The sequence below is a fragment of the Moschus berezovskii genome, chromosome 8 (assembly GCF_049115385.1).
Source record: "Moschus berezovskii isolate FMDL1 chromosome 8, NW_MosBer_1.0, whole genome shotgun sequence".
In the NCBI taxonomy this organism is placed as follows: Eukaryota; Metazoa; Chordata; class Mammalia; order Artiodactyla; family Moschidae; genus Moschus; species Moschus berezovskii.
In genome coordinates, this window is record NC_142467.1 from 92,478,282 (window position 1) to 92,492,952 (window position 14,671).

General features: G+C 46.4%; 1 long non-coding RNA gene across 1 annotated transcript; it reads right to left on the bottom strand.

Moving 5' to 3' along the window:
• Positions 1–4,574, bottom strand: LOC129559620 (uncharacterized). The gene is made up of 3 exons (XR_008686575.2): positions 4,068–4,574; positions 1,887–1,994; positions 1–1,268 (listed from the first exon to the last, which is right to left on the bottom strand). It is a non-coding gene; the product is annotated as an uncharacterized LOC129559620 (long non-coding RNA).
• Between the last annotated feature and the right edge of the window lie 10,097 nt (positions 4,575–14,671).

The following is a 14,671-nucleotide window of genomic DNA, read 5'->3' on the forward strand; positions in this document are numbered from 1 at the left end:
AGCCTTCAGCACTTCATTTATTTTGTACTTGAAAACTCAGGGTAAGATGAATTATTTTAATGGAAATAAATATGGTTTTTCCTTATAAGTGCCTCATCCTGTCTAGGGATCCCAGTGTGTTAATTTCTAGTTCATGCTGCTGATCTGAACACTTTAGATAGTAACCATCCCTCTATGTTCCCATCATTTTTACTACTTGTGTTCTGTTACCTTGGACATTAAATATACAGTTATATACTACATGTCTCAATGTCATTACAATGTCTTTTGAACCCAGAGTGAAAGTTATTTTGTGTGTGTATTTTCATGTGGTATCAGTTTAGATGAAAATATTTTTGATCTTTACTTTGCCAAATGTTCATAGTATGTGATCATAATATTGTTGAAAAGTCTTTGCTCATCCACTGTTATAGATACTGGAATTTTCTGACTCAGTATTTACCCTCCTCTGGAGTCTTTATACTGAAAGGTATAGCTTCCATGTTTCTTTTTTGCTAATGGATACTATATCTGTGTTCCTCACAGCAGTCAGTAATTGTGGAAGGTCTTGAAAGACCTTTTGTCTTGCCTGGTAATGTTTGTAATTTGGCCTCTGTTCATTGTCCTTGACTAGAAATTGGACACAAAACACTGAGTTAAGAAGAATGACTTGTTGGCATGGAGATGAAAAGTGCTGTCTAGATGATTCTGCTGAACTGTGTTGTCATCTTGGGTAAGGTGGGAAACTATATCCAGAGTCCTTCTGTTAGTGATTCTGAGTTAAAGTTCTTGAGAAGAGGAAGATGCATGAAGTCTGAAGCAGGAGTGAGGAAGTCATGAGTCTCAGCTCTTCTGTACCATCAGGAGACAGAGCTGCAGGGCAGCCAGCCTGGTGGCCTGAGCTCCAGCACTGCTTTCTCACTTCTGGCTCTTCCTGTGTGGAACAGCCCCAGTCAGACACATGTTTGATGTTAGTTACCTGCTGGGCAGCAGTGTGGACTCTGCTCATTAGTGTGGACAAGGCCCCTCATCACGGGTCCTCATTGGTTTTCAGGTTCACACAGTTCCCTGCATGTTCCTGTGGCTCTTTGGGGTCCATCAAGCCACTTCTTCAGGCTTCAGAAGATCCCTTGGTAGTTTTCTCATATCATGTGGCCCTCTTCATGTCCAGGGATTCTCCTAATTACATGATTTTCATTGGAAGCATCTTGTTCCTCTAATAGGGGATGTTTCCTTCCTCCACCATGGCAGATGTGGGAAACCTCTTCCCTGGTTGCACTGTTGAGAGGCTGTAATGACACATTTGCTGTTTTGAATACTTCCATAATTGAGATAAGCACTTTTGCATATATTTGGCCCCTGTAAAGATTTTCTCTTATAGCTGGCTGCTCTAAGTGATAAACCTACTATGTTTAATAGCTTTAGATTTTTATATGAACTCTGCTATTTTCTGTTGTCAGATGTTTTCTTCACATGTATCCTGCTGAGAAACTGACTCAGTAGTCTTAGCCATGTCTCAATTTGAAACAAATGAAAAGGGGAATTTATTCCAAATTATAGATTGAGACAGGTTTGGACCTGGGCCCCTTTGCTGCAGTGCTTTCACCTGAACAGACATCTCCGTGGAACAACAGGATACAGAGAAACTATACGGGAAACTAAAAATAACTGCACACATGAGCAGTTGAGGCAGATTACCAACAACAAGATACAAAATGAACAAAAACCCAGCTGCCACTTCTGAGGTGTTGGGGTCAAAAGCAAGGTCCTATGCATGATCCCTGCCCAGAACCCCAAGGGGGTGAGACCCACTAAGCCACTTTTAGGGCAGAACTCATGGACCCGCCCCCACCCTGACCCCTTTTAAGGGACTAGCCCACCACCCCTCCAGGGTCCAGCAAGGGCACCTGTTACTTGTTTTCACTCCCTCCTTCTGCAGCTGGAGTCCCAGTAGTTCAGTCCCCTGCCTGAATTCTTCTTCTGGCCTAGCAACTTCTGTTGAAGGGTCCAAGGACCTGAATCAGTAACAAAAATAAAACATTGAGGAAATTGAATAAAATATAGTCAGAAAGAAAATGGTTAAATATGGCACATAACAAAGCAGATGTCAGCAACTAATTACATCTTCACATATAAACTGGTTCTCCACCAGGAGTAATTCTGCCCCTGGGGGTGGGGGGGACCTTGGCAGTGTCTAGAGACAATTTTGAACATCATGACTGACTGGGGAGGGGCTGCTACTGGAGCGTGCCTAGGGGCTGGGATTGCTGCTCCACACCCTAGAGTGCACAGGACACTCCCACCAAAGAGCCATCTGGTACCAAATGTTGAATCTGAGAAACCCTGGTGTATAAAAACTGAATCTTAAAAATAACATTGCAGATACTTCCTTGGCAGTCCAGTGGTTAAGACTCCCCACTTACAGCACTTCCAGTGCAGGGGCATGAGTTTGATACCTGTCTGGGAACTGAGATCCCACATGCCCCATGTTGCAAAAGAATTTAAAAACATTGCAGGAAGAGAGGGGAAAAAAGCTGGAGGTGAATATGCACAGTAGGATTGTTAACAGCAGTTTTTAAACACATTTAAAAAGAAATCCTATGTACACACAGACTACAAGACAACATGTCAAATTAGAAATGGCCACCTCTAGGGAGGGAGGAAGAGGAATTATCTGTACTGTTTTACAAATGAGTGTGACAAATATGGCTGAAAGATAAAATGTGTAATACTTCTCTATACTTATTAAAAAGCAAATATGTAAATGGTGATTCATTGAGATTAAAGAATTACTTTGGATCTGAAAGAAAATCATTTCTCTGTGAAAATTCACAATAATAAGGGGACTCTCCTGGCTGTCTGACTCTGTGCTTCCACTGCAGGTGGCACAAGTTCAATCCTGGTATGGAAAAAAGGATCACACATGCTGCCTGGTGTGACCACAGGAAAAAATAATATGATACCTAATGAATATCTGGGGTTTTTCTAGCAGGTCAATGGTAAAGAATCCACCTGCCAACGCAGAAGACCTGGATTCAATCCCTCCCTAGGTTGGGAAGATGCCCTGGAGAAGGAAATGGCAACCCACTCCAGTAGTCTTGCCTGGAGAATCCCGTGGACAGAGAAGGGACGACTTAGTGACTAAACAATGAATGTCTGCTCCACATTGTGCTTTACTTAAACAGGGTTTCTTGGTATCTGCTGTATTAAGCACTGGGGATAATTCTGAGTGGTAAGTGCAGCCCCATTCAGTATAGGGTGTTGAGAAGCACCCCTAGCTTCCACCCACTGCTGCTGCTGCTAAGTCGCTTCAGTCGTGTCCGACTCTGTGCGACCCCATAGACGGCAGCCCACCAGGCTCCCCCGTCCCTGGGATTCTCCAGGCAAGAACACTGGAGTGGGTTGCCATTTCCTTCTCCAATGCATGAAAATGAAAAGTGAAAGTTGCTCAGTAGTGTCCAACTCTTAGCGACCCCATGGACTGCAGCCTACCAGGCTCCTCTGTCCACGGGATTTTCCAGGCAAGAGTACTGGAGTGGGTTGCCATTTCCTTCTCCATTCCACCCACTAGATGCTAGTAACACCCCACCCCTACCTGTCACGTGGGAGAAAATGTCTCCAGATAGTGTCAAGCCTGTGGGTGGGATGGGATAAAATTGCCCCAGGGATGAGAAGTCACTGCTGTAGACCATTTATTTGATACTAGTCTTTTCTCCAAAATCCATGGTCAAAACTGCTGTCCTGCTGCCTGCACTTAAGGGGGTCTAAGACTTTAATATGAGGATGACCATCACGATGACGAACTGACACTAAATAACACTTTACATCACACTCAGTACTTCGTAAATGCTGGTACTGTTACGTGCGCTCGATATATAGACCACAGGCATCTTATCTTTGTGGTTCCCAAGGCAATAGGACCTGAGTCCACGATGCCCTCCAGAGCCGACGTTAACACATTTGCACGTGGCTTCCCTGGTGGCTCAGATGGTAAAGCGTCTGCCTGCAATGCGGGAGACCCGCGTTTGATCCCTGGGTTGGGAAGATCTCCTGGAGAAGGAAACAGCAACCCACTCCAGTACTCTTACCTGGAGAATCCCACGGACGGAAGAGCCTAATAGGCTACTGTCCACGGGGTCGCAAAGAGTCGGAGACGACAGAGCGACTTCATTTCACTTGCTTTGCTCTGAGCCAATGGAAACTACGCTGTATTTACATCTCATCTACACGCACACCTCCGAAATCCTAAAGTGGGTCCGATCCGGGTCCTAAAGAGGGTCAGACAGTCTCGCGCCCCCAACCAAAACCACGGGGGTTCATTCCCGTGCTACCAGCGTCCAACCGACCAGGGCTCGGCAATTCGAACTTCTAACAACTGTTCTGCCCTTTGAACTGTGCCCCGCCCTTTGACGCATTCCCGGCGCCGCCTGCCATTCCTCCAGACTCGGCCGGAGCAGACACAGGGTTAGCCTTGAGGTGGAGGCAGGAAAATCCTCCCTCAGAGGAAGCGCCTGGCCGGTGAAATTAAAGGTCGCCTCCGCCGCCGCCTCCGCCGCCGCCGGGTCCCAGAACACAGCTCCTGCTTCCGGCTCCGGGGCTGCTGGTAGCGGAAAAAAGGGGCTGGCCCAGGGCTTGGGATTGGTGGAGCCTCAAGGATGGGCGGGCTAACCGCGTCCTCCAATCGCCGAGCAGAGAAACTTGACTTGTGGGCAGTTCCTGACTGTGACCTGTCATCTCAAATCGCAGCTCACTGGGACTCGATAGGGCCCAGTACCCGGCCCCGCCCCTCTCCGCCGCTGTGGGCGTGGTTATTACCGGAACGGTGCCTGGCGTCCGGCATTATCCATGAGCGCACAGGTTATTCTGATAAGGAACGGCCACTAACAAAAGCAATAAATGTGTATTTCTCCGAACACTTTCTTCATGCTAAGACACCCCTATAGAAAACATTCCCATTGTTGGAATGTTTCTTCCCCCAAAATCTATTTCTTCCAGACATGGGGTCATCATATTTTATTCGTTTCTCTACGTTTTACTTTTGTTAATAACTACGTTGGTTGTAATAGGCCATCGTGGTCACTGGATGGCGACCTAGCTCGTGTTTTCACATATGTGATTATTTTGTTTTTTGCACTGGGTGTACGCCGGAAAAAAATAAAGCATGTGAATTCCTAAAAAAAAAAAAAAAAAAAAGCTTGGAAAAGAAAATGGCAACCCACTCCAGTATTCTTGCCTGGACAGAGGAGCCTGGAGGGTTGCAGTCCATGGGGTTATATGACTGAGCACGCGGGCATGAGGGTGTAGGGAGATGGGCTGGTAGCAATAAACTGCTAGAACTAAAACTTTTTTAATAAAATTGCTCATTAAGCATTTCTGTATTTCAATCTCTTCTCTGCATAGGGGAAGAAGAGTAAACAAAGAAAAAAATCCTTGCCTTCATCCTTCTTAGATTCCAGTGGGGAGGGGCAAAAAATTTAACCATATTGATAAAGAGCATATATATAATAGATATAATATATACCAGTGTCGACAGGAGGGTGGCAGTGAACACCTGTCTCTTCTGCCTCCCCAGACCCTGCACAGATCTTTGATTCTCATCACACACAAAGAAGCCTCTACTCTGCCCTAACCACCCCTTCTGAGGACCCAACCCTAGCCTTGTTCCAGGTTCTAGGCAGAATGCTTCTGGTACTGGAGGGCTGCCAGAATGACTGAGAGGAGGCTGGGACAGGCCTGGGGACTCTATGGGTAGTTCCTAGCTGTAAGCCTGTCCTCTCACACACTTAGAGAACCTCAGATGTGTGGTGAATGGTGGCCAGTGTGTGCTGCAGTTGGTTCAATTTGCATTAAATTAACAGGGCCCCAAGTCTCCCTCTCACCACACACAAAAAAGTAAATTAACAAGCTCAATTTTGGAAGAATTGGAAATTCTTACAGGTCTTCCTTTTAAGAGCATGTCAGTCTATTCAGAAACAATAACTTCATCATAATATAGCATATACGTGTCAGTTCAGAGTGAATCATGGACCTGAAATAGATGAAACACTGAAACATCTAGAAATATAGGAGACATCTTTATGACCTTGAGTTAGGCAAATATTTCTTAGGATACAAAATATGTCAAATATACACAAAAATCGAGTCGGTCATTAAAATTTTAAAGATTTGCCCTTTGAAAACCACTGTGAAAAAAGCAAGCAGGCAAGCTATGGCAAGGCGTTTTCGTGAAAGAGATTCTGTCCAAGTATTTGTATCCACAATATACAAAGAATACGGGATTTCCTGGTTGCTCAGACGGTAGTCTACCTGCAGAACGGGAGACCTGGGTTCGATCCCTGGGTCGGGAAGATCCCCTGGAAAGAGGAATGGCAACCCACTCCAGTATTCTTGCCTGGAGAATCCCGTGGATGGAGGAGCCTGGCAGGCTACAGTCAATGGGGTCGCAGAGTCAGACAGACTGAGCAATTTCACTTTATACGAAGAATATTTTCAATGGAGAAAAACTGTGACCACAAGAGGGCGCCCTTTCACCAGCAAAACCTTCTAGTTGTTTGGGAACAGACGCCGAAGTACTTTAGGATGAAAGCCTGTTATCCAACCAAATTGAGTCTGCTCAGTTGCTGGCAGTAAAGCCAATTTACTGACCCAGGTTTTAATGAAAGAAAGGGCATCGTTTATTGCAGGCACCAAGCAAGGCATCAAGGCTACTAGTGCTGTAAAGACCTGAACTTACTCCCCAAAGATTTTCAGGGAAAGATTTTCGGAGACAAGGTGAGAGAGGATTTGTGGAGATGTGTGATCAACTGGTGGACATTCTTCTGATTGGTTGGTGATGAGGTAATCAGGAGTCAATATCATCAGCCTTCTGATTCCAGCCAATCTGGGTCCTACCGGCTTGTGAGTAGCAAGCAGTTAACTTCTTCCACCTGGTGAGGGTTTCAGTCTGAGCAAAACAACTCAAAGGACCTGGCTTAGAATATTAACAATAGTCTTTGAGGAACTTGACTTTTTTTTTTAAGTCCTTGACTTTGGTTAATGACTAAATCGTTATTATTTTGTCTTGCTTGACTGTTTTCCTTTCTTTCTGCGTTTTCTCACTTCTCTGATTGAACTGATTCTTGGAATTCAAGGAAACCCTAGGAGGTTAAAGCTTTTTTGTTTTTTAACAAACAAGAGGCAGGTGGAGGACCTGTTGGGGGGTGCAGTTGTCCTGGAAGGGTCGCCTCGGGTCTTGCTCTGTTCCAGGAGCACAGAATATACCTCCTGAGTTAACGGGGAAAATATGCATAATTTTTATATATGTATGTATATATACATAGGCCTCTGAGGTGGCGCTAGAGGTAAAGAACCTGCCTGCAATACAGGAGATCTGAGTTCAATACTTGGGTTCGGAAGATCCCCTGGATAAGAGAATGGCAACCCATTCCAGTATTTGTGCCTGCAGAATCCCATGGACAGAGGAGCCTAGTGGGCAACAGTCTGTGGGGTCCCAAGAGACAGACACGACTGAGCCACTAACACACACACACACATATACACAGAGAAAATGATAAAGCAAAAGGGACAAGCTATTAACATTGGGGAAAGTGGGTGAAGGGAATATTCAGAGTTCTTCACCTGATCCTGTAATTTTTCATAAGCTTGAAATTATATCAAAATAAAAAGTTACCAAGTTATGCCCTAGTTCATACTAGAAAGCATAGATCAAAGAACATGAGTGATGGATTTTAATTGTCTGAGGCCATTAGCTTTCATTCATTTTCCTGTATCTCTGGTTTGGTTGCTGTGTTTTCCAAGAATATAACTGGTGATATAATCTCTTTAAGGAATTTTTTTTAAGATTTATTTATTTTATTTTTGGCTGTGCTGGGTCTTTGTTGCGGCACGAGGGCTTACTATAGTTGCAGGAGGCAGGGGCTACTCTCTAGTTGCGGTACACAGGCTTCTCATTGCCGTGGTGTCTCCTGCTGCGGAGCACGGGCTCTAGGGGCTCAGGTTTCAGTAGCTGCAGCCCATGGGCTCAGTAGTTGTGGTTAGGCGGCTCTAGAGCGCAGACTTGGTTGCTCTTAGTTGTGGTGCACAGGCTTAGTTGCTCTGTAACATGTGGGATCCTCCTGGACCAGGGGTCAAACCGCTGTTCCTGCATTACAAGACGGATTCTTAACCACAGGACCATCAGGGAAGCCCCCTTTAAGGAATTTTATAATAGCTTACTTGCATTGAAAACAGTAGGTCCCAAATGAAGCTGCTACCCCAAGTCACACGTGAAAGCTTTTTGTCTTTTTCATCCCAAGTTTTCTTCTCACATTTATTTCCATAAAGGATAAATTGACACACAGATTGAGTCAGTGATGGGGAACATTCTCCATCATCACGTGGAATTGTCATGTCCCTCACTGCGAATCCATGGAGAACACAGATTCTTGCAATGAGATGACCAGACCAGCTGCATCAGCCCACCCCCACCCCTGATCTGGCTAGAAGTGCAGATTCTCCAGCCCTACACCAGACCTTCTCACCAGAATCTTCAATGCTGGAGGCCAGCCATCTGTGTTTTTACAACTCTCCCCGGTCCCCACCAGTGATTCTGATTCACACACAAGTTTAAGAACTATTGACTAGGGCTTCCCTGGTGGCTCAGTGGTAAAGAATCTGTCTGCCAATGCAGGAGACACAGGTTCCATCCCTGATCTGGGAAGATCCCACATGCCAAGGAGCAACTAAGCCCATGAGCCACAACTACTGATCCTGTGCCCTAGAGCCGGGGAGCCACACTATTGAAGCCCAACACTCCATAGAGTCCTGCAACAAGAGAAGCTATGGCAATGAGAAGCCCATGCACCACAACTACAGAGTAGCCCCTACTCTTCACAATGAGAGAAAAGCCTGCTGTCATCAATGAAGACCCGGCACAGCCAAAAATAAACCAAATTATACTAAAAAAGAGAGAACAATTGGCTCAAAGATATGAAGGTAAGTACTCTAAGAAAAGAAAAATAACACAGCAGATTCCAAGAAACCCCACTGAGGACCCAGTAGAAGATGCTCATTTGTCATTTGAGATCTTTGGGTTCTTTGTTTCGTTTTATTCTGGTTGATTTACAGTATTATATCAGTGTCAGGTTACAGCATCTTGCTGATCTAGTGTTATTGCAGACAACACACCATTAAAAGTTATTACAGAAGAATGTATTTATTTCATGTTTAGAAGCAATGCATCAGGCTACTTCTTTGTGGAATTTTTTTTTTAAGTATCCTAGATGCTAAATAACAGAAAGATGGATAAACAGATGAACTAAAGGGTCAGGGGTCCACCTACCACAAGGACCCAGACCCCTTTGACTCTGTGATTCTGGTGTCCAGCATCAGAAGATGGGCAGAAACAAGCTTCACCATCAAGGCTGGAGCTGGGCAGCCTGGCGGCTGATGAGGACAAGCTGGCATCTGGCCCCCAGGAGACTCCTTCTGAGGACAAAACTCCTGCCACCGGGAATCCCCTAATGTAAGAGTTTTTCCCACTGGGGGAATGTGGAGCAGCTGGGCCCTCAGGCTCTGCTGGTGGGGAAAGAAGATGGGGCACCCACCTTGGAAAGAGCCTGGCAGCTTCTGAAAAAGTTAAGCAGATACCTACCATTCCTAGCTCACAGGCTAGGAATCTCTCCACCAGATTCTCCACCATCTCTCCACCAGAGAGACATGAAAGCAAATTCCAACACACACACCTGCACACAGATGCTCATAACAGTTTTACCCATGATCACCCCAAACTGGAAACAATGTCCATCTGCAGGTGACTGGATAAACAGAGCAGTCCATTCATGCAGTAGAATAAATAGCACTAGGCCACAAAGAGGAATCAAGTATGGACATACGCAAAAACATAGATGAACCTTAAAAAATATGCTCAGTGAAAGAAGCCAGACACAAAAGATTACAACCTTATGACTACATTTAGATGATATTTCCAGAAAAGGAGATATCTACAGGGACAGAAAGCTATGGACGGGAGCCAAGGAGAGAGCAATTCAAGACGGAGGACTTCTCTGGCGGTGCAGTGGTTACGATACTGCACTTCCAATGCAAGGGGCTCGGTTTTGATTCCTGGTCAGGAGACTAAGACCCCCACATCACCATACAGTGCGGCCAAAAAAAATTTTTTTAATTAAAAAAAAAAGGACAAGAGGGAAATTTCTGAGGTTACAGAAATTTGCTGAAATTGGATTGTGGTGATGGTTGTCCAATTGGACAAATTTACTAAAAACCATCGTGGAACCCTCTGCTGAAAAACTGGTCAACACACGTTTTATAAATTACACTTCAATGAAGTTGTAATAAAAAGTTTTGCCAGCAGAGGGTACCAGAGACCACAAATTCAACACAGAACTGGCCTGGGGAGGGGGTCTCCTTTACCGGCTGCCTTCTTCTTTTACCACCTCACAGAGGGAGTGAGCTGGACTCCCAGGGAGGTGTTCTGCAGCCTCTCCACACCATGGGGGTCTCGCTGGAATAAAGTCACCACCTGCCTTTAGATGACGCCATGGCAATGAACAACTGGCCATCTAGGGGGTTGCCAGGAAGCCCTCAGCGGTCTACCAGCCTTGTTCCGGATGAGCCCTAAATGTTCACCAGGTGGCAGTTTGCCCAAGTCTCTTAAGCACGTGATGGGGGAAGAAGGTGATGTTGAGACACCCATGGATCACACCCCTTCACTAAGTCCCAGAGTTAGGGTCCTTACAGAACGAAATAGGAATTGGGATGAACTGACACTCTTCAATTGGCTTCCCTGGTGGCTCAGTGGTAAAGAACCTGCCTGCCCGTGCAGGAGATGCTGGTTTGATCACTGGATGGGGAAGATCCTCTAAAGGAAGAAATGGCAACCCACTCCAGTATTCTTGCCTGGAGAATCCCATGGACAGAGGATCCTGGTGGGCTGCAGTCCATGGGGTCGCAAAGAGGTGGACACAACTGAGCGACTGAGCAGGCAGGCACAAAGATAGATTTTAGTCCTAAGCTGCCCCCTCCCCACACACACACATAGCTGGGAATGGGACTCTGTTTGGAAATAGCATCTTAACAGATGTAGTTAGTTCAGATGAGGTCCTACTAGAGGAGGCCCCTAAATCCAGTGACTGGTGTCCTTATAAGAAGAGGGAAATTTGGGGACTTCCCTGGTGGCTAAGACTCCACGTTCCCAGTGCAGGGGACCCAGGTTCTATCCCTGGTCAGGGAACTAGATCCCACATGCTACAATTAAGATTGAAGATCCTATGTGATGTATCTAAGACCCGATGCAGTGAAATAAATAAATACTTAAAAAGAAGAAGAATGAAATTTGCACACAGATGCTGAGTGAAGACAGAGGCAGAGCTCTAGGGGTGATGCTTCTACAAACCAAGGACACTCAGGAGGCCGGTAAAGCCAGAGGCTGGAGGAGGCAGGAAGGACCCTCCCCTGCAGCCTGCAGAAGGAACAGGGCCCCAGGCTGCCAAAGCCTTGATTTTGGACTTCCGGCCTCGAGAATGCAAGAGAATACATTTCTGTTGTTTTAAGCCACCCGGTTTATGGTTATTGGTGACAGCGGGCGCCAGGCAACAAATACAAACCTCCTTCCACCAGGTGGCACAAAGCAAACCTCAGTCAATTCTTAGTAATTTGATCAATTCACTTTTCCTGAGGCCAGGCTAAGATTAAGGGGATTCTTGTGGCGGCTGAGAGTGGGGCAAATTGGGCATATGGGGCTGTGAGCAGATCCTAGCCCAGCCAGTGACTCCGCTGCTCTGCTGTTCAGTCACTGTTCTGCTGCCTCTTGGTTCTTCGTCTGTTGCCTGGACGCGAAGCCCCTTCTACCTGCTCCGGTCATTTGGCCATTGTCTCTGGCCCACATGGCCCTCTGGGAGGTTCTGGGGATAGCAGAAAGAACGTGGGGGGAGCGGGGCTTGAAACCTGTCACCACCTCCCTCTGGTCACTCCACCCTGGCCTCTCTCTAGAGCCTTCTGTTGGGTCCGCACCCAACCCAAGTGACCCTGGGCCTCTGGGCAGCCAGGTTGGAGATCTCCCTGCTGCTGCTGCTAAGTCGCTTCAGTTGTGTCCGACTCTGTGCGACCCCACAGATGGAAGCCCACCAGGCTCCCCCATCCCTGGGGTTCTCCAGGCAAGAACAGTGGAGTGGGTTGCCATTTCCTTCTCCCAGGCCCATGGAATTCCAAAGCTTTGGAAATGCAAACCCGCTTTCTCTCAAATGTCCATCAGACCTTGGTTTTCCAAAGTAAATCACAGCAACTCGAGAGCCAAGAAGGAAATCTTTGCTTCCTTCCCTCCTCACTGCTGTGTCATCTGTCCCTTTCCTGAGGACTCAAGGAGGTTGCGTGCCTGTCAGACAGGCTGGAGCAAGTGGGAACAGTAAAAGGAAGATGCAGGGGTAAGCCCACACCAGCCAAAGGGCCCACCATGACCCCAGCCATGGGTGCAGGAGGCTTTCCACGGGTGAGAATAGAACTGCTGCTATGAAATGCCTCCCATTTCTACATGGACATAGAAACTTCTCTCTCTTAAAAAATATTTCTTAGGCTGCACTGGGTCTTAGTTGTGGCATGCAATCTCTTAGTTGCAGCATGTGAAATCTAGTTCCCTGACCTGGGATCGGACCCGGGCCCTCTGCATTGGGAGTGCGGAGTCTTAACCAATGGACCACCAGAAAAGTCCCAGGAATTTCTCTTTTGTTTTTTTAAGAATTTCAGATCTATGAAACTAACACAACATTTAGTAAATTAAATGTTTAGTAAGGAACTAAAGAGCCTCTTGATGAAAGTGAAAGAGGAGTGGAAAAGCTGGCTTAAAACTCAACATTCAGGAAACTAAGATCATGGCATCCGGTCCCATCACTTCATGGCAAATAGATGGGGAAACAATGGAAACAGTGACAGACTTTATTTTCTTGGGCTCCAAAATCACTGCAGATGGTGACTGCAGCTATGAAATTAAAAGACACTTGCTCCTTGGAAGAAAAACTTTGGCCAACCTAGACAGCATATTAAAAAACAGAGACATTACTTTGCCGACAAAGGTCCATCTAGTCAAAGCTATGGTTTTCCCAGTAGTCATGTATGGATGTGAGAGCTGTACCATGAAGAAAGCTGAATGCTGAAGAACTGATACTTTTGAACTGTGGTGTTGGAGAAGACTCCTTGAGGTCCCATCAAACCAGTCAATCCTAAAGGAAATCAGTCCTGACTATTCATTGGAAGGATTGATGCTGAAGCTCCAATACTTTGGCCACCTCATGCAAAGAACCGACTCATTGGAAAAGACCTTGATGCTGGGAAAGATTGAAGGCAGGAGGAAAAGAGGACAACAGAGGATGAGATGGTTGGATGACATCACAAACTCAATGGACACGAGTTTGAGTAAGCTCTGGGAGTTGGTGATGGACAGGGAAGCCTGGAGTGCTGTAGTCCATGGGGTCACAAAGAGTCGGACACAACTGAGAGACTGAACTGAACACTGTAAATCAATTATGTGCCTACTCATTTAGTCATGTCCAATTCTTTGCAATCCCGTGGACTGTAGCCCATGACGCTCCTCTGTCTGTAGGATTTGCCAAGTAAGAATACTGGAGTGCGTTGCCATTTCCTTCTCCAGAGGATCTTCCCCACCCAGGGACTGAACTCATGTCTTCTGAATTCGTAGGCAGGTTCTTAAGCACCAGTGCCACCTGGCAAGCCCCAATACTGGAGATTTTCTATACTCCAATAGAAAATCAAAATTAAAGAGAATCTCAGACCTGCACTAAGCAGCGGAACTTTCTAAGACGATGGGAATGTTATAGATCTGCAGAGCGGCCAGTTGTCCCCAGCCAGGTGCGGCTACTGAGCAGTTGACAATGATTCAACCCGTGGCCCCAGAAGAACCAAGTTTGAAGTTTTATTTGTTTTAATTCATTTTCATTTAAATAACTGCAGGTAACCAGTGGATATCATGGGAGACAAGACAGCCCCGGATAATAAACTGGTGTGTCCGGCTGACCCTCTACAACCACGGATAGGAGTGGAGCACGCAGAGGGAGGCAATTAGCAGGCTGGACCATAAATAAAATACACTTCAATTATGGGCCAGTGGAGGGATGGTGGGCAAAATCCTGTATTTGAGGCTTATACATGGCAGCTCTCACTCTGTCCTCCACAAACAAGCCACAGAACCCGATTTGTGTGTTTACATCATAACCTCTGGGGGCTATGCGTCCTAGGATCTGAACCCTCAGTCACCCGTTTTCCTTCCACATCCACCCCCTCTCCGCTACAAAGCTCAGACTTTGGTGGGGAAGGAGATCTCTCTGGTTTGTGTGAATCCCAAGCCTGCCTACCCCCACCCCCCTTAACCACCACTCCCCCAGCCCCCCTCCCCCACCCCAGCGCCTGTGGCCAGGTGCAAACACGTAGGAGAATCAGCATTGTGTGAGTTTTGAACACAGCAGGGTTTAGGGCTACGGAGATTACAAGATTAGCTTCAATATAAACCAGATTTGGAGAAAAATAAGAACTGTGTCAGGGGGATGGATGCCTTCCTGAACTGGTGACCTCTGAGCTAGAGTTGAAGGTGAAGTATCCAGCCGGGGGAACAGCCCAGGAGGGAACAGCCAGGGCGAAGGTTCTGGGGAGGGTACAAACTTGACCTCTCACTCCCACACTCTGCACT